Source organism: Phyllostomus discolor, chromosome 7 (assembly GCF_004126475.2).
Source record: "Phyllostomus discolor isolate MPI-MPIP mPhyDis1 chromosome 7, mPhyDis1.pri.v3, whole genome shotgun sequence".
In the NCBI taxonomy this organism is placed as follows: domain Eukaryota; kingdom Metazoa; phylum Chordata; class Mammalia; order Chiroptera; family Phyllostomidae; genus Phyllostomus; species Phyllostomus discolor.
Genome location: NC_040909.2, coordinates 27353827 through 27377598, shown reverse-complemented (window position 1 = coordinate 27377598; position 23772 = coordinate 27353827). Strand labels below are relative to the sequence as shown.

General features: G+C 42.2%; 2 long non-coding RNA genes across 2 annotated transcripts; both read left to right on the top strand.

Annotated features, from left to right (window-relative positions):
- Nucleotides 1-338: 338 nt before the first annotated feature.
- LOC118501851 lies at nucleotides 339-7676 on the top strand. The gene is made up of 3 exons (XR_004904514.1): nucleotides 339-536; nucleotides 4706-4812; nucleotides 6958-7676. It is a non-coding gene; the product is annotated as an uncharacterized LOC118501851 (long non-coding RNA).
- Nucleotides 7677-20823: 13147 nt separating this feature from the next.
- On the top strand, nucleotides 20824-22914 carry LOC118501589. Its single transcript, XR_004904212.1, has 2 exons — nucleotides 20824-21201; nucleotides 22628-22914. It is a non-coding gene; the product is annotated as an uncharacterized LOC118501589 (long non-coding RNA).
- The last annotated feature ends 858 nt before the right edge of the window (nucleotides 22915-23772 follow it).

Genomic DNA, 23772 nt, shown 5'->3' with positions numbered 1-23772 from the left:
ATATGCTTGAGCTCTGTCACCAGATCCACCTTCCTCCTCGGCCTTGGATGGAATTTGTTTAATCATGAAGCAGTAACGAGAAGAATGACTTTAAAAATTAAGCAAATGAATCTGATCTCACTTCTGTTCTCCAGAAATCCCTTTCCTCTGCAGTTATGACATATTTATAACTTTATTACAAATGATATAAATCACTAGGTTTTCATTTCCACATGTGAACAATCCCCTCTCTAAATGCAATTCCAGGGAAGCCGTGCGCGTTGTCTGGAATGTGGCAACATCTTGAGGGTGTGGTGTCCCAGAGGCAGAGCCTCGGGGCCCCTCTGAGGGGTGTCATCACTCGGTCCTACCTCCTGCTTATTCTAAATTTTCTGTTTCATGATTAAAAGTAAAGGAGAAAGCCAGAAGTCAAAAGCCTGTACCACATTCTGCCTCTAATTTATCTCTTATCATTGCCTGTTTATTTGTTCGTCTCACTCCCTCACATTGGAGCTCTTCAAGGGCAAGTGCCATCTGTTTAATTACCTGTCTACCAGGTAGGCATGAAATAGGTGTTCATGAATATGACCGAAACCGAAGCCCAGCAAGACTGAGACTTGTTGAAGGCTGTGGGGCTCTTCTCAGTGTCCATGGCTGCTCCCCATTGCTCCCTTTATGACACTGCCTGTTTATTGTGGGGGTGTGTATTATTGCCTTTATTTCCACATGGTATTCTCAAGAGACTTTGTAGGTGATTGACTGTGCTCCTCCCCAAAGCTCTGCAGAGAGCAGGCTTTGTAAAGATAGTGGAAGACAGGAGATTCACAGCTAAAAGTTCCTAATGAGGACAACTCGAGCGTGTTATTTTCAACATTCAACTCCCAAGTTTGAATAATTCATGGGGAAAAAAATCTGTTCAACTAGAAGTGACTGGGCTATTTTAATGAAAGTAGAGGTATGGAATATTTTAGGGCTGGAGATTACGAGAAGGAGCTGAAGGTGGGGAGACGAAGTGACCAGCCTGGCAAACAGTGAATCCGTGAACTCCTCTGGCCAGCACCCTCGTTGTCCAGGGTCACATGTTGGCTAGTGATTAACCCAAAATCAGAACCAGACCTTGAGGTGCACACGCTTGGCTCTTTCCACTGAGCCACACAGCCTGCTATAAGACACCAAAGGGGGGTGAGGCCCAAGGTCCTTCTCTCTTGCATTGCTGGGCTACAAAACACACAGGGGGATCATATTTCCTTTTCCATCTTCAATCTAGCCTAGTTGATATCAACTGGCTGCACATTAGAAGCCCCCGGGGAGGTTTTTAAAAATCTGAATGCCCAGAACCCATCCCTAGACTGATTAACTCAGTCTGTGGGGGTGGAGCCCAACCCCCTGTCTCTTTAAAGCTCCCTAGATGATTCCAACCACGTTCAAGTCTGAGAACACTGAGTCTAGCCTTTCTCTCTCTTGTTATCCTATTCTCTTAAAGACCAGAATCCTTGTCTTAATCCCCTGGTTTTCTTTTTGCTAATGCTTAGGGTTTTTCTCTTTTTCTTTTTCATAGTCCCTAGAGAGAGAAGAAGTGGGTGGGGAGAAAGAGAGAGAATCATCAACTTATTGTTCTACCCATACATACATTGGTTGACTCTTGCATGAGCCCCAGCAGGGGTGAAACCTGCAGCCTTGGCCCATGGGGATGACACTCCAACCAACTGACCTACCTGGCCAGGGCACTAATGCTCAGGCTTTAACTATACCCAGAAACCATTTAAGATATTAGCGAAAACAGCCTTGTAGCCTCCTCATCTACTTTTCTCTCTTCACCTACCGGTCTACACAAAGTCACCCCCACAGGGCCTCACTCTTCGGGAGGGGGGGTCCTATTCTTGGTCCTTCCCTGCACCTCCCCTCAGAGCCTCCCTCTTCTTGAAAGCTCAGCCTGTGAAAGCTGTGGGGCTGGACTAGAGGGAATGGGAGTCCAGGATGGATGGGAAGCTTCAGGAGGGCTGCTCCTGTGGTTATTGGTCCCAGAGGGAATAATTCTTGCAGCAGCTCTTCTTTTTCTCTTGCTGGCTAAGTGTGTGGGCGTGCAGCAGGCATTTGCTAGGGAACGTTGGCAAAAAATAAAACTTTTCAAGCTTCAATTCTGTAGACAGATTGAGAGGCCTCCCAACAGTTCAGAATTGCCGAATCTGGTTCCATCCACCCACTTACCCCCCAGGAAGTGGTAGGTTGGGTTAGATGTCATTTGAGTTGTTAACAGTGGCCCAGCTTATGGGAGTTTAAATCATAAGGGTGATACTTTAAGATAAACCAGTCAACAGATAGTTTCTGAACACTCGTTGCATGCAGGGCACTGTGCCAAGTGCTGATAAAACCAAGAGGGAGGTCACCTCTGCTAAAGGTACTTTATGGCCAATGGAAGGAAAGGAAGACAGGTTGGCAGGGGGCAGTAGTCAGTCTGAAGTTCACGAAGAGCAGAGGGCTGAAATGCAGTTGCCCAGTAGGCAGGGACAGAAAGAAAAAAGAGCCATAAAAGAGGGAGGAGGTGGGGGTGGCAAGATGACAAGTGTGTGTTCAACTTCCTAGGATTTAAAGTCCTGATACCATTGGTCTCCCCCGTGCTCACTAACGATATTGCAGCCCCAATACGGTTTCAATCTTGCTGTTTTGACCCCCAAGACATTCGGACCCCTCAGAGAGCTGAGCAAACAGTCTCCCAAGACAGCTGCAGCTCCGTTCTCAGTCTGTCTCCGTCACCCTCTGCCTGTGTGTCTTTTGTCATTTTCTGACTCCCACACTTGATCTCTTTTGCTATCTCTTGGCTACATAGCATTTTTTCCCCCAAGGATAAGTAAAGAAATGATTCTAAGCTCTCAACATTTTATCAAAGTAATAATGAATATTACTGATAGAAATAATCAACATAAACTAAGATTAACAACAGCTAAAACTGCATGCAGGAAAAAAAGTTATTGACTAAAAACTGCCTGAAGAATCAAATCTTGACAAAATGTTGATATCTACATTTGATTGGGAAAAATTGGATTTGGTAGAAATAATGGCCACCAAGTGAAACTCACAAAGGCAGGTGTTATCATTGGAGAAATTGACACAGGGGAAAACCCGATAATGAATCAAATTTCACTGTAAAATTTAAACAATTTTGATGAGATTTGATGGCAATAGAAAGAATTTCAATAAACTATAATAAAATGGTAGAAACTGGAAACAAATTGTGTTCTAGGGAAAACTGATCAATGAATTTCATTACTTAATGACATGTTTTAGAAGTTCCTTTCTGGATGGAAATCTATCAGTGTTGACATGGTTCTGATGGAAATGTTATGGCCAAAGGTCCACTGGATTAAAACAGTAGTTAAAAAATATGAACCCAGAGGCTGCCTGCTGAAGAGGCAGCAAGGCTGGAGCTAAATCACAACTCTAGGGTGGGCCTAGGAATCTGTATTTCTAAAAGAATGCTCCACCTTTTGATCCTTAATTTAAACAAACCGTTAAAAAATGTCTTGGCAGCAACTGAGAAATTTTGGACATGAACAAAATATTAGATAAGTAGTTATTATTATTTTTAGGCATAATAATGATTTACAATCATGTTTGTTAAAAAATGCTGTTATAAACTGAATTACGTTTCTCCAGAATTCATATGTTGAAGTCCTAACCACCAATGTGACTGTATTTGGAGATGGGACCTTTCTTTAAAGAGATAATTAAAGTTAAATGGAATCATGAGGAAGGGTGGGGTCCTAATTCAACAGAACTGCTGTTCTCATAAGAAGAGGAAGAGATGCTCATGAATACATGGGCACAGAGAAAAGGTGGTCATCTGCAAGCCAAAGAGAGAGGCCTTGGGAGAAACTAAACCTGCTGACACCTTGATCTTGGACTTCTAGAACTTCTAGACCCCACAACTATTAGAAACTAGATAGTGTTAAAGCTACTGAGTCTATGGTGTCTTGTTATGGCAGCCCTAGCAAACTAAGACAAATCCTTACATAGTAGAGACAACTACTGAATTATTTATGAGTAGAATAAAACGATATCTGAGATTTGCTTTAAAATATTCCAGAAATAAAAATTGAGAGTAGGGGATAGATGAAACACAACTGGCTAAGAATTGACAATTATTGGAGCTGAGTAACAGGCACATGGAAGTTAATTATACTATTTTCTACTACTGTAGAATAGGTCATAAATATTCAGATAAGTTTTAAAAAATTGACATGAACAATTGTACAGGTAATATTTATGAACATCCAATAGATAATTACTGAGAAAGGGCTTCCCATAATCTTGCATTCTAACCTGGGCTGCCATGGCCTGGAATACGTGTATTACTAATACACATTTATGAATAAAATTATAACTAAATATAATAAGGCAGTAGGGAAAGGAATCAAAGTGCCAGCTTCAGGCAGTGGAACTGTGAGTGAGGGACAAGCAGACAGGGAAGAAGGAATCAGCATTTATTGAGTGCCTAATGCATACTTGGAGCTTTGTCAACACTATCTTTGGATGTTCACACAGGTCTATGAAGTAGACTTTAAAATTTTTAATCTTTAAAAAAAGTTTTAATGTAAAGAAACTGAGGCTCAGAGAGGATGAATAAATTCCCAACATCACACACTAGAAGTGGCTGAGCTGGGTTTGAGTTTTACCTCTCTGCCTCCGAAGCTTACATTTCTCCCACAATCCATCACCTCCTCTCTAGATATTGCCAAATGCTGGATCATAAAGGACAGAGGAATTCTGAGGAGTATGAGACCATGGAGACATGGGGCCAGTAAAGACTTACAAAGAACTTGGTCTTGGAGGTAGGTCCTGAAGGTGGAGTAAAGGACATGAAAGCATCCCGGTGTGGGAAGGGATGGAAAGATGCAGAAACTTGGTAGCAGATAGAGATTGAGGGGAGAGTGAGACGCTGTTGTGGGCTCTTGGGAAGATGTGAGGGCAGGATTGGGCAGCGAAATTTAAAGAGAAGTTGTCTCAGGACCTGGACCTAGACCAGACTGGGGAAGATAACAGATTTCAAACCTAGGTGGGGAAAGCCAGGAAAAAGTTTCAGGTGGGGAGGAGAGAAAAGGGACAAATTCAGTTTGAACATTGGAGATGTTCATAGAATTGGAGATGGCAGTGGAGCATCCTAGTGGGGAAGTCCAGGTGGCAGTTGGGTTGACAGAATTTTAGATTTGAAAAATCATCTGGTCTACCCCTTTATTCAAGAACTATGAATCCAGGAAGTAGCCAGTGAGTGCCCTGGGAAAACAAAGAAGATTTACACTGTGGTGCAAAACATAGTCATTTACTCTTTGCAAGCCTACTATTCTCCATGCACTGGATAGGTTTTGGGGATGCAACAGGCCTGGAAGTAGATAACTTGCCTGGATTACTATAGGGTCTTTTAACTGGTTTTCCTGCTCCCACCCTGGCTTCCACGTCTCCATTTCACCACAGGCAGTGGTCATTAGAGTTGCTATGTTACATAATACAGTCTATGTGAATGGACTGAATGTAAAAAGAGCCCCCTAGATTGTGCTGTGGAATGTGCACCCTGTGTGGCAGTATGTGACAGCCCTGGGATCACTTATCCCAACAAAGTCAGATCACATCACTCTTCTCAAAAATCTCCAGGAACTCCTCTCTCTGTTCCCTGAACATATGAGCCATGCTCTAGCCTAAGAACCTTTGCATCTGCTCTTCCCTCTACTGAGAGAGGTCTTCAGCCAGATAGCCATCCAAATTTCCCTCCAGGTTTTACTCAAAATGTCACCATTTCAATGAGGACTTCCTTGACCCCACCCATTTAAAATGGCAATTATTTCTATCTTCCCCTACTGCATTCCCAATCTCTTATGCCTTGTCTATTTTTTGCCTTATTAACTTGTTTCTTTTTCATACAGTATTTATTTTAATTTTTAAAATGGTTTGTCTACCTTTGTTGCAATAGAAGCTAGACAAGGGCAGGGCTTTTTGCTCCATTTGTTCACTGTTTTAACCCCAAGAATTAAGACCAGTGCCTGGTGAGTAGAAGATGCCCAAGGAATGAATGAATTCATTGTTTCATGAGAGAATCATAGCAAAACAGGGTAACTGACAGAATAAAGACATGGACAAAGTGCAGAGGAATAAAAAGGGGGTGCCAATTCACTCTATCTGAGAGTGTCAGGGCAAGTTTCATGGAAGAGGTGGAACTGGAAAGAGAGACACATGGATCAAGGCAGATATAGTAGGCTAAATAATGGCCCCCAAAGATATCCAGATCTTACTCTCTGGAGCTTGTGACTATTACCTTATATGACAAAAGGGAATTACAGGTGTGCTTGAGTGTCTTGAGGGGAGATTATCCTGTATCATCCAGGTGGACCCCAAATGCAATCACAGTAGCTGTATAAGAGGGAGATAAAGGTAGATTTTAGCAGTAGCCTAAGTCAAGGGGACAATGAGGCAAGTTACTTTGCTACTGGCTTTGAAGATGGAGAGAGGAACCATCAACCAAGGGATACAAAGAATGCGGCTCTAGAGGTTGCAAAAGACAAGAAAGCTGATTCTTCCCCAGAGATTTCTGAGGGAGCATAGCCTTGCTGACACCTTGATTCGACTTAGTGAAACTCATGCTGGACTTCTGACCCCCATAACTGTAATAGAATAAATATGTGTTGTTTAAAGCCACCAAGTTTGTGGCAATTTGTAAGGACATCCTAGCAAAAAGGGATAGTTTGTGGAAATCAGGGAAGTGGTGACACATTCAAGAATCCCCTGAGAAGTGTAATGTACCTGGGTTAGACAATAGGAAATGGAGAAAGATAGGGTTGGAGAGGTAGCAGGGGCCTGACTGTGAAGGGCCTTGCAGGGCATGCAAAGGAGATGAGTCGTTTTCTGTTGGTGTAGGAGAGTGCAGTGAATGGGGTCAGGACACCCAGATCCCTTCTATCAGGTCTGAAGAGCTTATTCTCTTGGTTTTAGTGCTGCTAGCAGATGGCCCTTACTCCCATCCCTCTTCCACTCTCTTTTCTGATGATAGACACCTTCATGCCAGCTTCCTAGGCAGCCTAAAACCAATGACTGGTCTACACAGGAGGATAATAACTCCGTCAATCTCACTCCATTTCAGAACCCTGAAGGGCCGTCCCAGCTTCAGAACTCCCCATTGATTAGCTTCAGCCTTGTTGCCATGAATTCTCCATGTGGCCAACCCTGCCTCCTTCCCTCTCTTCCACAAGGGCTGATTCAAGAGCTCTTCTTATAAATATCAGACATACTACTCTCTGTTTCGTTCTGCTTCCTAGGGAAGCAACCTGGAAGCAACCTGCCAGTGTGAGCTAAGAGGTCTTTAAGCAAGAGAATGAAAAGATCAGCTTGGGTGGTGGTGGTGATAACTCAGATCAGTGTGAGGATGGGCTAGGTTTGGGAGAGACTGGAGGAGGGATCAGTTAGGAAACTGGGGTAAAACTCCAAGTGGGAGATAATGAAATCCTGAACAAGGGTAGAGGCAAAAAGAACTATGTGTAGTCATCAGCTTTTCCATAATAGCCTCATGGAGAGAAGGCCATTATTTTCAGAGAAGCCCGGCCTACTGCATGGAATTAAAAGCAGTCCTTCCTCATGATGGCCCATTTCTGGTCCTCATTTCTCATCTGGTTTTGCAGAACACATCTGCTTTCTTACCAAAAATATGTTCTCTGTTTCCCTGGTGAACAATCAGCTTTCGGAAGCAACAGATTTGATCAACCATTCTTCCCAGAACAAGAAGCCTGCTGTATTGGGAAGTCTTCACTGGGAAGTATTCTTTCAATCTCTCCTCGGATATCTCCAACATCAGGGAGCTCATTATCTTATTGCATGGCTATATTTTCTCACTGTTAGCCTGAAACTGCCCATAGCTTTCATTTGGTTCTAATTCTGAGACATGATCATTAGCATGGAACTCAGTGTTTGGTGGCCTGATTTTGGAATGAAACAGAACTAGATTGAAATCCAGACTCTGCTCCTTATAGTGAACTCAGTATATTTATTTCAGCTAGTTTGCTCCACTGTAAAATGGGGACAACAATGTATAAACTACCTTATGGGGTGGTTGTTGAAAAATATGTTTAGAGCATGATACCTGGCAGATGGTAAGTGCTTAATAAATGATACATAATATTATGGATGTTATATATCAAAAAGCCTTACATTATGACATGTGCTGTCTTCAAAGGAGAGAACAAGAAAGATATACAAGGCCTGTCCAGAAGGTATCCAGCCATGTAATGTGAAATATAGAGACATTTATTGAAGAAGATACAAGATGCAAGCAACAAACATAGGACAATGATGTCTCAGTCCCCTTCAAAGTATGTACCTTGGGACCTCACACAGTTCTCCCAATTGCCATCAGCTGCCCCATTGTATTTTCCTAAATCTCACTGAAGGCCTGAAATCTCCTCCCTTTCAAAGGTTATTTAGTTTTGGGAAAAGCCAGAAGTTGCAGGGAGACAAATCTGGGCTGTAGCAGGGCTGAGTCACCTGGGTAATTTTACGTTTCACCAAAAAACCCTGTAAGAGACATGATGCATGAGGGAGCACATTGTCATGATGGAGCTGCCAATCACCAGTTGCCCACAGCCATGGCCTTCTAAATCATCTGAATAGTTTCCACGGAGGAATGTTCAAGCTTAATACAAAATTTGACGCAGATTTGTTGCTCTACTTGTTCAATCGTTTTGAATGTAATGGCCATATAGTACACATGCTTGCTCAATGGCATCTACTACCCCACTGACTAGCACAGTGAAGTTGCCATTGTCCACACTTGCTCATTCCAGTCTGTTCTCCTTGGCTGCCAGGTTACATCAATGTCATGCAAACTGTTCTTGTTATACTAGCAATGGCTGGACTTTTTCCAGGCAAACCTCGTATATGTACATGTGTGTGTATGTATATATGTATATATATATATACAGAGAGAGAGATCTCCTCATTGAGTTATAAGTGGGTATGCATCTGGACTTTTTGAATTAAATGTATGTTAAGCACAGATCCAGTGTGTGGACTCTCATTCAGGACAAGTGTGGGTTATAATCAAGGTGTCTCCTAGGGCTTATTTCTGCCTACTTAGAAAGGGAAAGAATATGCTTTCCATTTACCAAACAGCAAGACTGCATAATAAGAAGGGATTGATTTTCTCAGCATTCCATTAACTCTGGGTCTTTAAAGAGAACATAATGCATTCCAGTGGGGAGATAAATTGCGTCATCAAAGAGCTGGAAAGGGACCTGGAGAGGAATCAGGCTCGAGTCATAGCTTTCAAAGGGAATAATCCTACTTTTCTCCACATTTACTAGATACTTTCTAAAAAAGTTCTTTAAAGTTTGGCAGTTTATTCCACCATTTCTGATCCAGACACATGTTTCATAACCAGCTTTGCTGCTGATGCAGTTAAATAGCAATTAGTGATTTTCATAATTCTAAACTTTTTTTTTCAGGAGAACCCAGTGGAAGAGGCTGCAGGGTGATCGATGGCACAAAACACAGGCTGGTGGTGCACCATCCAACCACTGGTGGGAGGAAAAGAAAAATTCAGTTAATCCACTGGTTGTATTGTCCACCTGGCATCCACCTGGAATCCACACAAGTGGAAGATGGAAAATGAGAGAAGAAAATGCTGCTTTTGAGAGAATTTAGTAATTTCTTCCCTCTGCTTGAGAAAGATTGCTTGCTGGAGATTTGGGGGAAAATGTAGTATAACCTGTGGTGAGATGGTAAATGCTTCACAACAAACTGGGCCAGGGGTGGGGTACACAGAAGTCCTGATTTGCAGAAACTGCTCCTTTTGATGGTATAAATACTCTCATCATTGTCTATTTCAAGCTACCAATATGACATCACTGACTGTGATATTGGGAAGGGCTGTGCAGTAAGTAGCACACCATTGTATCCTGTTTCCACTGTCCAGATATAGTAGATGTAAAGAAACTCAGGAGCATAGAAAATGTAGTAAAATAATTGGAAAGTGAAGAAGTTTGAGGATTTTCCGTTTGTTTTTAATGTACTGTATTTATTTACATGTAAGTTTCTATAATTTGATTTTTAATTGTGGCTATGTTTGATAGCCAGCTCTCAGAATTCCTGAAAATACAACAATCAGTTCGTGTGAGCCAATACAAGTGATCCCAGCTCACCCCAGACCCTGTGGCACTTGAAGACAAAAGAATACCTTTTCCTTGGGTACTGGGGATGGGAGACATTTAAGCTTCTCCCAGGTTCAGCCTTCATCACTAAGCACTTACTCATTCATCTTTTATCTATTCAACAAACATTTATTGAGCATTTGTTGGGCACTGGAAATACTGAAATGACCGAGAGAGCTCCAGATAGACAAGGGAACTGATTACAGGGGAATGTACTATGTGATAGAGGTGGAAACGGGCAAGGTGACAGGGGGGAAGGAAGAATGGCCTCTTGGACTAGGGCCCAGGGAGGCCTCCTGGCCACTCAGTCCTCTGGCTGCTTCACTACAGGTTTGACCTCTGGTATTTTCTTGACCCAGTAGATATTTCCCTTATTGATACACTCTCTTCCCTCAGCTTCTAGGGCACCACTCCCTCCTGGTTTTCCTCTGACATTGTTGGTTGCTCCTTCTCAGCTCTCTTTGGCTGATTCCTCCCTCCCTCCTTGACCTCCCAAAGTTGTAGTGTCCCAGATTCCAGCCCTTCAGCTCCTCTCTTTCCCACCTCCCTCATCCAATGGTGATATATTCAGTGTCCTATCGGCAGAGTTGCACTTCCAAGTCTGACCCCTCCTCTGAGTTCCAGACTCATCTATCCAATTGCCCATTTGAAAACCCTACTGGATGGCTAGTTGACACCCCACATTTAGCAGGCTGAACCCTTGACCTTCTGTCCTCTGAAATCTTATCCTCCGTCATCTTCTCCATCCCAGGATGTGACAACTCTATCCTTTTAGTTGTTCAGAGGCTCAGAACCTATAAGGCAGTCTTGACTTGTCCTTCTTTCTAACACCCCAAATCCAACCCATTGGCAAAGACCATGGACTTTATCCTCAAAACATCCAAAATGCAACCACGTCTTACCACAGCCAGCACCTTCCCTATGGATCCAGCCATCATCGCCTCTCTCCTAGATATTGCAATAGCTTCCTAATACATCTCCCCGTTGCCACACTCATTCACCCCTACACCTTGTCCCCATCCCCTGCAGTCTGTTTTCAATGGAGCAGCCAGAGTCAAAAAAAAAAAGATCATTTCATTTACTTCAAAGAATTCTTGTGTGTATTACATACAGTGTCTGGCACATGGCAGATATTCAACTTTTATTAACTATCATTATTGCATTTAAATTCACAGGCTATTATATATTACACTGTGTGATACCATGATTTCTAATACCAGATTCCGTTGGTCCTTGAAGACAAATAGCTTGTGCTGAGAACAGGGCATCCACGATTGTGCAGACAGCTGAGCAGGCCTGAAGTTTCAGAGCAAAGGGGATGCTGGGCTGCAATACAAACAACGCCTCAGAGGAGCTATTTTAATAACTGAGACTAATCAAGTCGTTTTATTTAGAGAGTGAAAACCTTCCAATTTAGCAGAATGAAAAAGTTTCCCTGTGTTTTTTTTTTTACTTAGCAAACATTTATTCAATATCTGTGCCCTTCCCTGCATTCATTTTTTAAAAATTGAGATGTAAGTTACTTACAGTGAAATTCCCCGTTTTTAGTGTACAGTTCTGAGTTTTGACAAACATATACAATCAGGTAAGCACCACCACAGCTTGACTGATGGAGTTGTCATTTCTCTTGAGAAAATAGAGATTTCTGGGTATGCCTGTGCCTGTGTATTGAAAAGCCTATATTTTAGAATATTAAAAATTTCTTAAAATCTCACTAAGGATATGTTTTTATGGATTTTAGAGGGAAAGGAAGGGAAAGAGAGAGAGAAACATGGGTGTAAGAGAGAAATATTGATTGGCTGTCTCCCACACGCACCCTGACTGGGGATCAAACTCACACCTTTTGATGTATGGGACGACACTCCAACCAACTGAACCGCCCAGCCAGGGTGTAGAATAATGCAGACCTCTTACTCTCAAACCCCTGACAAACACTGATGTAAAAACGGTACATTCACACTATGCCTACAATTTCTTTGTTTCAATCAATAGGAGGAGTGATTTGTAAATTAGCAAAATTATCATTTGGTCTAATGGCTTTATTCAAAATAATTTTGTAAGGAGTTACAAATAGATTGTTGGTTTTCTGTTTTAAGAGTGATAAACATTCCCTTGTTTGCATATTGATTTACCTTACAAGCATTTTTCCCATGGAGAGTGCAGAAGTCCAGCCTGCTGGAGCACTGTGATTACTACCCTGCGGTGCTTGGGGTCTTGCCGTGCTCTTATGGTCGCTGTGCCATGAGCAAATCAGGCCCAGGGTCCTTATCCAGGCTAAGGGGCTCCCTGAGAATTTTGTTTGTTTATTTATTTATTTATTTATACTCAGGATAATTCTTTATGGATGCAAAGAATACACAGATGTAATAAAAACAATGAAAAAGGACACAAGCACTGATGTTCAACACCCTGGCATAAATGAAACCTGCTCTTCTTTCCCTAACGTGGTTTCTTACTAGCACAGTTATTATTATTATTGTTGTTAACATGCAATGGTTCTCAACCTTGGCTACAGCTAACAATTGTAGAGGTGCTTTAAAAGCAAACACCCAAAAATGATTCCAGGGCCCATCCCAGAAAAATTGAGAGTGGGACCCAGGTATTAAAATGCTTAAAACTCCCTCAGGATAGCTAGTGTGCATGAAACTTCCTGCTTAGTTTTGAAGGCCTTTCCTTGGAAAGGGTAGTAGGCATAGCTGAAGGCAGCCAGCAGTAGGGGGAAGATGCCAGACTTGGGGTTAGAAGGGACCAGTGTTACTTCAGCTTTGATGCCAACTAGTCAGGTAAACTTGGCCTCTTTGGCCATTTGTTGCAGGACCAGAACAAGGGGGAGGCAGATGAGGCTCCTAGGGCACATAATTGAAGAAGACACTGCAAGGACTGACTGTTTACTCAATCCTGAGAATGCGTGCCTTCTTAAATGTTGTGCCTTCGGTGTCTCATTCACCTTACTCTAGTCCCGGTTCTGCTTAGTTTCCTCATCTATAAAGTGATGGCACGGGCCTGACTGCTTACTGTTTTCTCCAGTGCTAACATCTTATTTCACAAACCTAAAACTCAGGCCAACACAGGACCAGGCAAAGTCAGATTTGCATAATTATCCTGTTGAGTTTGACCAATAGCCAAACCGAATAATTCAGACCAAAAGTACTCTCTTTTTTTGCAAGAGGAGGGTGGATTTTCTTTGTTCTGTATTTCAGGAAGGTTGTATGAACAATGCTCAGTCACCTTGTACCTTAATTATATCAGTAGTCCTCAGCCCACGGCTCTAGTCCTTCACTTTGAGTTTTAGGCCATTCACAAATTGCTATTCATTCAGTTGTGCAATAGAAAAAAATTCTCAAGACGTTTGTATTGGTTGGGCACAGTGGTGTTAGGGCGGTTATAAGCTATGTTCCCTAGGGGTGATGCTTATTTTATTTTAAATTTCAAATAACTTGAAAGGAGTTGGCTCCTATTGATGGGAGAAACCAATGGTTAAATTTTCAGGAATTTGGTGAACTGTTTACTAAATACAACCACCGTTAAAAATTAAATTATATACATTTACAATTAAATAAATTATATTTAAAAACAAAGGGAATACATGCTCAAAATTATTAACTTCCTACTCATTTTTCTATGATCATGTCCTTGAGGTTGCATCCATTGCATCTGAAGGGCAAGAACAGGAAACAGTGCTGTGCCGCTGGACACGTCTTCTGGGCCTGAACTCAGTGACATCACATGAAAACCATGGAGCTCTTCACCTGGAGATCCAGAGTTAAACATTTATTAGTACGCCACTGGCATGGGTTAACCAAAAAGTTAAAAAAGTATGGTATTTCTTCCCTGGCTGGGTGGCTCAGTTGGTTAGAGCATCGTCCCTACACATTAAGGTTGTGGGTTCAATCCCCGGTCAGGGCACATAAAGGAGTCAAACGATGAATGCATAAATGAGTGGAACAAGAAATTCTCTCTCTCTCTCTTTCTCTCTCTCTCTCCTTCTTTTTCTTTCTCTCTGAAATCAATAAAAAATAATAATAAATTGTTCTGTGGTTTAATATCTGTGGTTTAATGAAAGGGCTTTACAAAAGTGACTACCTTATGTAAACACAGGGCGTTGTTACAAAGGATCACGCAGTCTCAAGAGAACAGTGAACAGACATGAAGACATATTTTGCTATTTTCTTTACCTCAGTGTCTGGCTGGATGTGAGGAGTGAGGAGAGTGTTTCAATGCCCACCTGTGGAAATTTGCCCTTTTAAAGGAAGAACTTGATAGCACTGAGGCAGCTTGTGAGGTGGTGCATTTTGGTTATGCTGGAATACCTGAGTGGCTAAATGAACTCAAGGCTGAAACTAAGGGTTATTAATAACTCAACATTTTATGTTAAGATTATTCATTTGTAAGATTTTTTTTCTGCACAGAAAATGTGTGAACAAAATGTTTATTTAGCACCAAGTCATGTGATTTATTTGTGCGGACAGAGTGGCAAGGCGTCACCATACCTCTTTTCCCAATTCTCACACTTGACCTGCAGTTGTGAACTGAGTTTTAGGGCCAAAGAGAGTCAATGTCCAGTCCTGGAATTGTCCCCTGGTGGCTGTTAGACACAGTCTTGAGTGGTCTTAAGCCGGCTGTGGACTACAGACGCTTGGGGAGGAGTAAAGCTATGGTGAGAAATTCCTGGATCGCTTTCAACTCCCAGAGCTTTGTCTGCAGAATAAAGGATGACTGTTTTTCAGATTCATCCATGCACCGTTGTTATGGAGCAAACACAATTTGATTTCAAAGCCTTCCTGAATCCATAGTGTCTTTGGATCATCAGGGGCTCCCTATAATTGGAACAATTTTCTTCTGCCCAAGGGCACCCAGCTGAGGGGACTCACACAAGGGCTGAAAACCAGCTCCAAATCCTTTCCATGAGCCATTTGTCATACTCCGAGGCTGAGCCAGCCCTAAGAAGTGGCACCATTTTCTAACTGATCCATCTAGAAAGCCCTCCTTTAGCTAAGTCATGTAAGTACCAAAAGGTACTTACTGTGAGCATTATATCTGTTTTCCATCAACAGATATTAACAAACAATTACCAGAGCAGTACAGGTGTCCAGGTATTTTGCCATCAGAGAAAGAGGTCTTTATGTCAAAAAGGGTTAGAAAACCCTGGGTGAGATCTTCGATCATTCTGGACCAACATTTCCAATTTTTGCTGAGTTGTCTACGTGTGTATAGTGTGTGCACATGTGTGGTATGTGTCTGTGTATCTGTGTGTACATGTGTGCACGTGTATAAAGTTGTAAAGCTCACCCCCATCAGAGACCAGATTAACTGGACTTTACCAGCCTCCATATTTCCCCAGACTCTGGTGAAGATTCTACTGATCTCATGGTTGTCATAAACCCATCCATACTCCACCAGTCAACTTTTGCTGTACCAGACTTCCCAAAAAACTTTTGTTAAAACAATAAACATTTATTGTGTCTTATGATTGTATGCGTGGGTCAGCTGGACCAGCACAGGTAGGGCTGGAGAGCCTAGAAATGGCCTCAATTCTGAGTGTAGTGATTGACTCCCTGTTAGTGTGGGAAATGGAAAACTTGGCCATGTATCATCATCCAGCAGGCTATCTTGCCTTATGCATTTAGTGTTGGCTGCCAGGTTCCCAAGAGCAGCAAGAGAGTTAGCCCTGATGCATAAGTGGTTTGGCAGCCTCTACTTGCATCATATTTGCTAAAGTCCCATTGGCAAAGCAAGTAACAAGTCCAGACCAAAGGGCATGGGTAGAAATTGTGGTCATGCTTACAAATGACCATACTCACTCATTTTTAAGACAATTAAGGGAATAAAATCCTTCTTCCAGTTTCCATTAGAGAAAAATATTGTTCCCTACCTTGCCTAACATTATGACTGGGTCATTCTAATTTTTTCTACTAGCTACACTAAGAAAAGTAAAAAGAAACATATAAAATTAATTTTCTTAATGCATTTTATTTAACCCAATATAGCCAATGTTATTTTAGCACATAATCATAAAGGATTATGAGGTCTTTTTCTTTTCTTTTTTCATATCCACTTTCCACACCTGGGTATGTACATCATACTTAACAGTGCATATGACTTTGGACTAGCTGCATGCCAAGCTGCGGATGGCTTTCACACTGGACAGCACAACTTTAGAGTATAGAATTCATTTTCTTATTTACATGAGAAAACTGAGGTTCAGAGAGGTTAAGTAGCTTTCCTAAGGTCACATGGCTCAGTGGTTGAGCCAGGATTCAACTCCAGGTCGGTTGGACACCAAAGGCTTTATTTACTCTTTCCACTACATGACATTGGCCGCATCAGTAGACATGCCTTTTTGAGGGGTGGGGAAGAAGCTTTTGAGATGTGGACTATTTCCCTTTTCCTTAGCTCCCTGGGGTCTAATCTTATCTTTGATATCCAAGGCCTTCCACTGGTTAGCCTTTTCTCTCCCCATTCATTCCCACTGAGTCCCTTTCATGCCAGTCTCCCTTCCCATCCTGCCCACTTACCATGTTAACCTGGGAACTGGAAGACATACTTCATTCTTGCACTACCTATACGTTGGGTCTCAGTGCATCAACTTTTTGATATGTATGTGCTCTTCCTCCTTTCCTGGTGGTGCTGTATATCCAGGAAAATTGTGAGGTTCTCGAGAGCTCAAGCTCTGTTAATGATTTTTCTCTTATCTTCCTACACAGCATTTCATGGTGGTGGGAGTTTAATAAATCAGCGACCATTCTGAGAAGACATCAGAGAAAGGATCAAGGCTGCTCAGAAGAAGGATCTAATGTCCCTGGGGACATTGGATGATGGTCCCCAAGGCACCCTCTTCCTCTGAAAGGGAAGAAAGACGGCCTGCTGACCGTGTGACCATGCCACAGGCACCGGGCGGCCTGGCACTTCAAAGGCCCTCAATAGACGTTTTGTGGGAAGAATGGATCGACTATACTCCGCAGCTGATCTGAGCCCCAAACAAGGAGGGATTGACAGGCTGCCTGCCACACCCACAAAATTGATAAACATAGTATTTTGAAAGCATTAAGTAAATTGTGAGTGTAACCTTGGTGGCAGAACACAAATGGACATTAAAGATTGACAATTAAAAACTGCTCAGTCCCTGATTGATCTTTTCCAACATTATATCTATTTTTCTATCTGAAGAGAGTGTATTTTCCAACTTTTAAAATGTTCCTCCGGTAAAAAATTTTTTAAAAAGCAATTAATGGCCATTTCTCTTCTGATTGATCCTTTTCAATATCTTATCTATTTTTCTGTTTGAAGAAAGTATATTTTTCAGCTTCTTTTGTTTTGCTCTGATGAAATACTAGCACAGTTTTGGTTCTTTGTTTTGTTTTTTTTTCCCCATGTAATTAAGCTGATTAGTATCGCATATGGAGTGGAAACAATTGGTTTCATGTATGCTGATGTATAATTACCCACAGAGCTGTAATTGTTTACATGTTTCTCATTTCCTTGTGGAAAATTTTAGACTTCGTTAGATAAAGATCTGGCAGACTTGAACTCTGTGAACATCATAGCCTTTGGTTATCGGACACGGCTGTATCCTGTTCAGTGGTCTCCGGGAGGAGACAGGTATTCTATCATTTTGAAAAGAACAAACTTGGAAGATGCCTGACCAGCATCTACTTCCTTTTGCCCATTTCTGGCCACACCCTGATTTTTGCTTGGGGATACCTCTTCCCCCATGCAGGCACGAGGCTTAAGGAAGCCGAATCTGCCTCTAGTTGCAGTGTGGGTTTGACTGGTCTATTAGTAACCCTGCCCCCCTATCACAGAGAGTGGTTTAGGAATCTAAACCTTAGATATCAGTGTGTGGCATTCCTCAGGCCGAGGGGATTGGTTCCAAAGTGGGCATGTGACCAAATTTTGGCCCATGAGATAAGACTGAAAGTTTGATAGAAATAGAGGGTTCCTGCTTTTGAGAATAGTGTTATTGACCAGATAGATGGTGCCACTTCTTGTGAACATTGCTATCGCCAGACTATAAGACCAGGAAATACGCCAGTCACCACGTGGCCAGCCTGAGTGTTTTGCCAACCCACAAAAGGAAGGCAATAAGCACTTCATACGGAGGCAGATTTGGAGGCTGATGGCACTGCACCTGATAGCTAGCTAGCTACCCAGCACAGGAGCTTTTTCAGTTACACGAACCAATAAATCTCCTTTAGGGAATGAGTCCATTGAAATGGAATTTTCTGTTACTTACAGCCAAAAGTGTCACTACCGGTACAATTTTACCAACAAAATGTGAATCAAAAAATGAGAACTCAGTTGTATGAAAGATAAATGCAAATGTATATGTACATATAGAAAATAAAGTACAGAGCAGGCATGGATACAGAATAGGCCTTCCTCTTTTATCTTCCAAATGAATAAACAAATTCAGAGTTTTGATAAAGCTTCCAAGTGGCAAAGCCAGAATTTCTGGTGGGCTTATAAACTGTAGACAGCAACAAAAATTATATGTTGACAATTTCCTTCAGAGAAGCCATATGGGCAACTGTGTGCCAGACCTACCTTCACCTGGTCTTAACAGCTAAGACCAAGGCCTCCTACTCTTTTGCTTTAATTTTTATAAAATATATGAACAGAAAATGATTCTGTGTGTCTTCTGGTTTTGTGCTCCAGGTTCTGTCTTGATAACTTTGCCATTTTTTTCAAGTGGTTTGGTGTTTCTTTATGAGGAAATGTCTAAGAAGATGTCTTCCGCTTACCTAGGCACAAGCATGCCACCTTGACTACAAACAGTGTAGTCAAATTCTGTCTGAGTGTCGCTCACTATCCCCGTGCAGTTTGTCAAGACATTTTTCTAAATATAGAGAGTTCACCTGCCAAGAATTCTGGTGGCAGTTGTCAGGCAATAAAATTGCAACCTCTTGGCTACAAGTTAATGAATGAATGGTTTCTTCCCTGCTAGATGACATCGAATTGTACAGATTCACTGGTACCCTTTGAAAAATCTGTTGCAGCCCTGTTGGAGAGTGCTACTATCTTTATCTTTTAAAAAGGGCTCTGGACTTTTTGAAGTTCAAGAATCAGAATGAAATATTTGAAAAACTTTTCTCAGTGTGCAGCAATGAGTATTATGTCAGTATGTTACTATGCAGGAAATATTGTGGCACAAGCCCTGGTCATATGGCCACATCAGAGCCACATTACCTAATTACTTAACCCTAAAGTTTCTTTTTAAAAATCAACTCGTAATTCTACCAGCATGTAAGATTTCAGAAGAGAAAACCCTCATCTTAGCCTAGGAGATTTAAGAAGATTTCAGCAGCTGGCCAGGTAGGATTCAGGTAGGAGAGGGAAAGCAGGAAGGTATCCTTATTGGAGGGAATGCTGTGGACAATGTGTGGTGGTGGAAACGTATAAAGCATATTTTAGCAAACAATAAATTGACCAGTTTGGCTGGAGGAGAGAACAATGGGGAATCTTTTTCAAAAGGTAATGTGGAAAAATCTTAAAACCCAAACTAATAAGTTTGGTTTTCCTCGGGTGGGCATATGGGAGCCTTGTCCTAGACAAGGGACAGACGAGGACTGCAGGCTTTAATACGGTGAACCTGGGGGCAGAGTGGATGCCCCTGGAAGTCTGGGGCCCATTCCAGATGAAATGAAGTGGTCCGTGTGCAGCTGGGCCGACAGGACTGGAGGACTGAGCGGCAAGAAGAGTGGAAATGAGGAGCCCGTGTGGGTGACACTTGAGAGGCAAAGAACTGACGGCTCTTGGGGACCAAACTGGATAAGGAAGTCCAGACACAGAGGCCATCAAAATGAGTCTGAGATTCACAGCCTCTGTGATGGGTGAATGAACCTACCACTGGACAAGTCAGGAAATGCAGATAAGGGAGCCAGGATGAGGACATAAGAAATTTGTCCCCTGACAGTCTGAGTTTGAGGGGACAGGACAATAAAGCAGTGGCTGCCCAACAGGCAGTTGGGAAGACGTAACTGGAGGTGAAAATGGTCAGGGTTGAAAATAAGGATCTGGGAGCTGTTGCCTCCTTAATGGCTGTTCCCACCTGTGTTGGGGTTGCAACTGCCCATATACGGAGGATAAGTCAGGATTGGCCTAAGTCAGGGTATGGTACTCGTTTTCTTTTGATTGCTCAAGGGGTTTTGGCCAGTGAGACTCAGGGGTTTCTGGGAAGGACTTTCCTTCCTGATAAAAGAGACTTCCTTGAGGAGAAGGCCCATTTTGTTTCCATTTCCTTCCTTCCTGCTTGTGGCCCTGTCAGAGAGACTGAAAGTCTTGAGAGAGGCGGCTGAGGGTGGCAGAGCAGAAAGGTGGTAAGGACCTTTGGTCTCCCGTGCCTTTGCTGAGCTGCAGAGCAAAGTCTGGAATTGCCTACCTCCAGATTTCCTGTTCTTTGTGAGTTTATTAAACGTCTTTGTAATTTACGTCACTGTTAGTTGCTATTTTATTACTTTCACCTGAAGATATCTTAATCGCTATGGCTGTAATTATTAATGCCTACGGGAAGGGATGTGACCTCAGGGGGAGGAAGTAAGAAAAAGGCAGAGCCTGGAGATATACCCATATTTAAGAGGTGAAAACTTTTCACTAATTAAACCTGGAGGTTTTTAATTAGAAAGCTACACAGAAAACTTGTTTTAATGGCGATCTGGTTATAACATGCACACACACACACCTGCACCTCCCTCCTTGAACTACATTTTCCAGAGTGTATGTCTCAAAGGAAAGGTCAGAAAGGAGATCAGTTTCAGTGTGGAGCTCCAAGAGGCAGATTATTCCTCAAATGTGTTTTGCTTCCTGTTGCTGAAACAGAGTCCCTTCAAATGAGACTGTTTGCTAAGTGAGGCGGCTCCTTCCTTTTCCTCCCTTGGACGCATTAGAGAGCAAGAGGAAGCCTTCTGAGGCTCCTCGCTGTGATGGGTGAGGAGCTCCCTTCATTCCCTGTGGATAGTGGCCTGCCACCAGAGAGGCCACAGGCTGGAGCAAGGAGCTGACTCACAGGGTAGGGAGAAAGTGGCCTGGATCTTTGACAGAGGTAAGCAGTGTCCGATTCCACCTGGGGGGAGGAGGGAGAGGTTATGACAAAGAAAGCCCTATCTATTCCACCGGGTGATTAATGCCATTATTTCTCTTGAAAAAGCATTTTCTCTTAAGCCATTGAGGATAAGTTAGCCTGCATCTTGACAGAATGTACTAATGACTGCTAATGGATACATTTCTTTTAATAAATGAAGAGGCACGAGAAAATTGCCCGATATTAAACAGAGTCCCACATGTCTTATCTGAGTCTATAATGGCCCTATCAAGTGACCTAAGTGAAAGAAATGTGACTCTTCAGGGGTTAAAGGAGTCTATTTTTCCTTAGTGCGATGTAAATTCACTGCTGGGAAGAACAGTAATTCATTGGGCTAGCCTAGGAACTGTTGAAAGGCGGGGGCCATATCTTGAGTTAAATGATGCATTTCCTATTGGTAGCAAAGAAAATATGAATAGAACCTCTGTGCACTGTGGCTTTATGTAAATAGCCTCATACCTGAAAACAGAGCTTAAAGTCCTGTTGGGTCTTTGATCCTTGGAATTTTCAGCCAAGAAGTCAAAGAACCTGTGTAATTTGTTGTTAATTTTATTCATTTTTTTCAATATCTTCTTTTGTTGGTTGGTTTGGTAATTTTAAATTCTATTCTTGGAAATGTTTCTAGGTCATTCAAGTAATTAATAGAAATTACTTGAATCTTAGGGACACTTTTAAAATTTATAAAGAACTCTAAAAATTAGTAAGAAAAAATAATCTAAAAGAAAAACAGATAAAAGATATGAATGAGAAACTCAAAGAAGACGCAGCCAATAATCATATAAAAAGATGAATGATCTAGCCCTGGCTGGCTAGCTCAGTGGATTGAGCACGGGCTGCGAACCAAAGTGTCGCAGGTTCGATTCCCAGTCAGGCCACATACCTGGGTTGAAGGCCACGGCCCCCAGCAACCACACATTGATGTTTCTCTCTCTCTCTTTCTCCCTCTCTTCCCTCTCTAAAAATAAATAAATAAAATCTTTAAAAAAAAAGATGAATGATCTATATTGCTGTCTTCTTCAACGTGCTCTTTTTCATACTATACTATGCCTCTAAGTTTTATACATCCATGATGCTGTGAGTGGCAATGTTCATTTTCACTGCTGTAATAATATTTCATTGGGTGAGTATTTCACAATTTCATTCTCCCTACAATACATGTAGCATGCATCTATATTTATAAAACTCAAAAACAGCTCAAAACTATAAATAGATGGCAAAAATACAGTCATACTTGATAGAACTATTTAAAAAAGCAATGATTTAAAAAATTTCAATATACCATTTTCTTGGTTGAGGAGGAGGAAGATATTGAGGGTGGGATGGGAGAATGTATCAGTTATCTATTTCTGCATAACAAACACTCCAGTTGTTGCTTATGATTCTCTAGGTCAAGCCTTCAGGGAGGGGTCAGCAGAGCTGGCTTGTCTCTGGTCCACATAGAATCAACCGAATCACTCATGTGGCTGCATTCAAGCTGGGCTGAACTGGAGAGTCAAGATGTCCTCATCCTCAAGGCTGGACACCTCAAACATTTTCCACATCTTTCTCTCTCTGTGTGGTATCCCATCCTTCTTGTCCTTTTTTTCCCCAAGTGTCCTTTCCCTCCAGCAGGATAGCCTGGAGTTCTTCACGAGGAAAAACTGTAACTGTGTGATTAAAACATGATGCAACTAAAATATATCACCTAATGAAGGAGCTGCTCTGTGGCCAAATGCTGTTTTGGAAATGCACACAGCATCCCCTCTTAGACATTCCCAATGCAAACAATAAGCTTGCTAAAGGCTGTGAGAGATTCTACAAGGAGCAAAGAAAAAGACTTCTTTTGGTGAAAGGAGCTGGTGGGAAAAGGCTGAGAATCCCTATTTTCTCTTTCCTTGGGGATCTGTGGAGGGAGGAGGCGTGGCTTAGAGAAAGCCAGAGGCTTGGGCTGCCTTAGGAAACCTTCTCATCATCTGAGCTCTGCTATTTCTGCCCCCACCAGAGTCACAATGTACCTGCAGCTGGATCCTTCTGACTGCCAAAGCCTACTGCACACACATACGGCCTGTAGGTAGTGGCCTTGACATCAGAGCATCAGCAATGCCTCTCCTGGTCTGGTCACCTATGTCCCCGCCCTTCCCCACCACCCTGCCATGACCTGGTGAATTAGCTCACCTTCCTGACTCCTGTCTCTGATCTGCTTTAACTGCTCTGATCTGCTTTGATCAATTATCGTGACCTATTTGTCCTCGAGGATCTTCACTTTGTCACTGATGTCTGCTGACCATAAGCAACTTGGAGTTTCTTTTCTCTCTTTCTTTCCTTTTACGTAATTTGAAAGTTTCAACAAACTCAGATAATAATATCCCAAAACAAAAGTCTCCCCTTGTCTATTCCAATTCCACAGTCCTACTGTAAACAGTTGTTTCCTTGCAGCTGATTTCCTGTGTTTATATAAACACACATGAGTGCGGGTTTGAACAAAATTGGTAGGAATGCAGGGCGGGGCAAAAGTAGGTTTACAGTTGTTCGTGTGGAAAATAATACAATAAT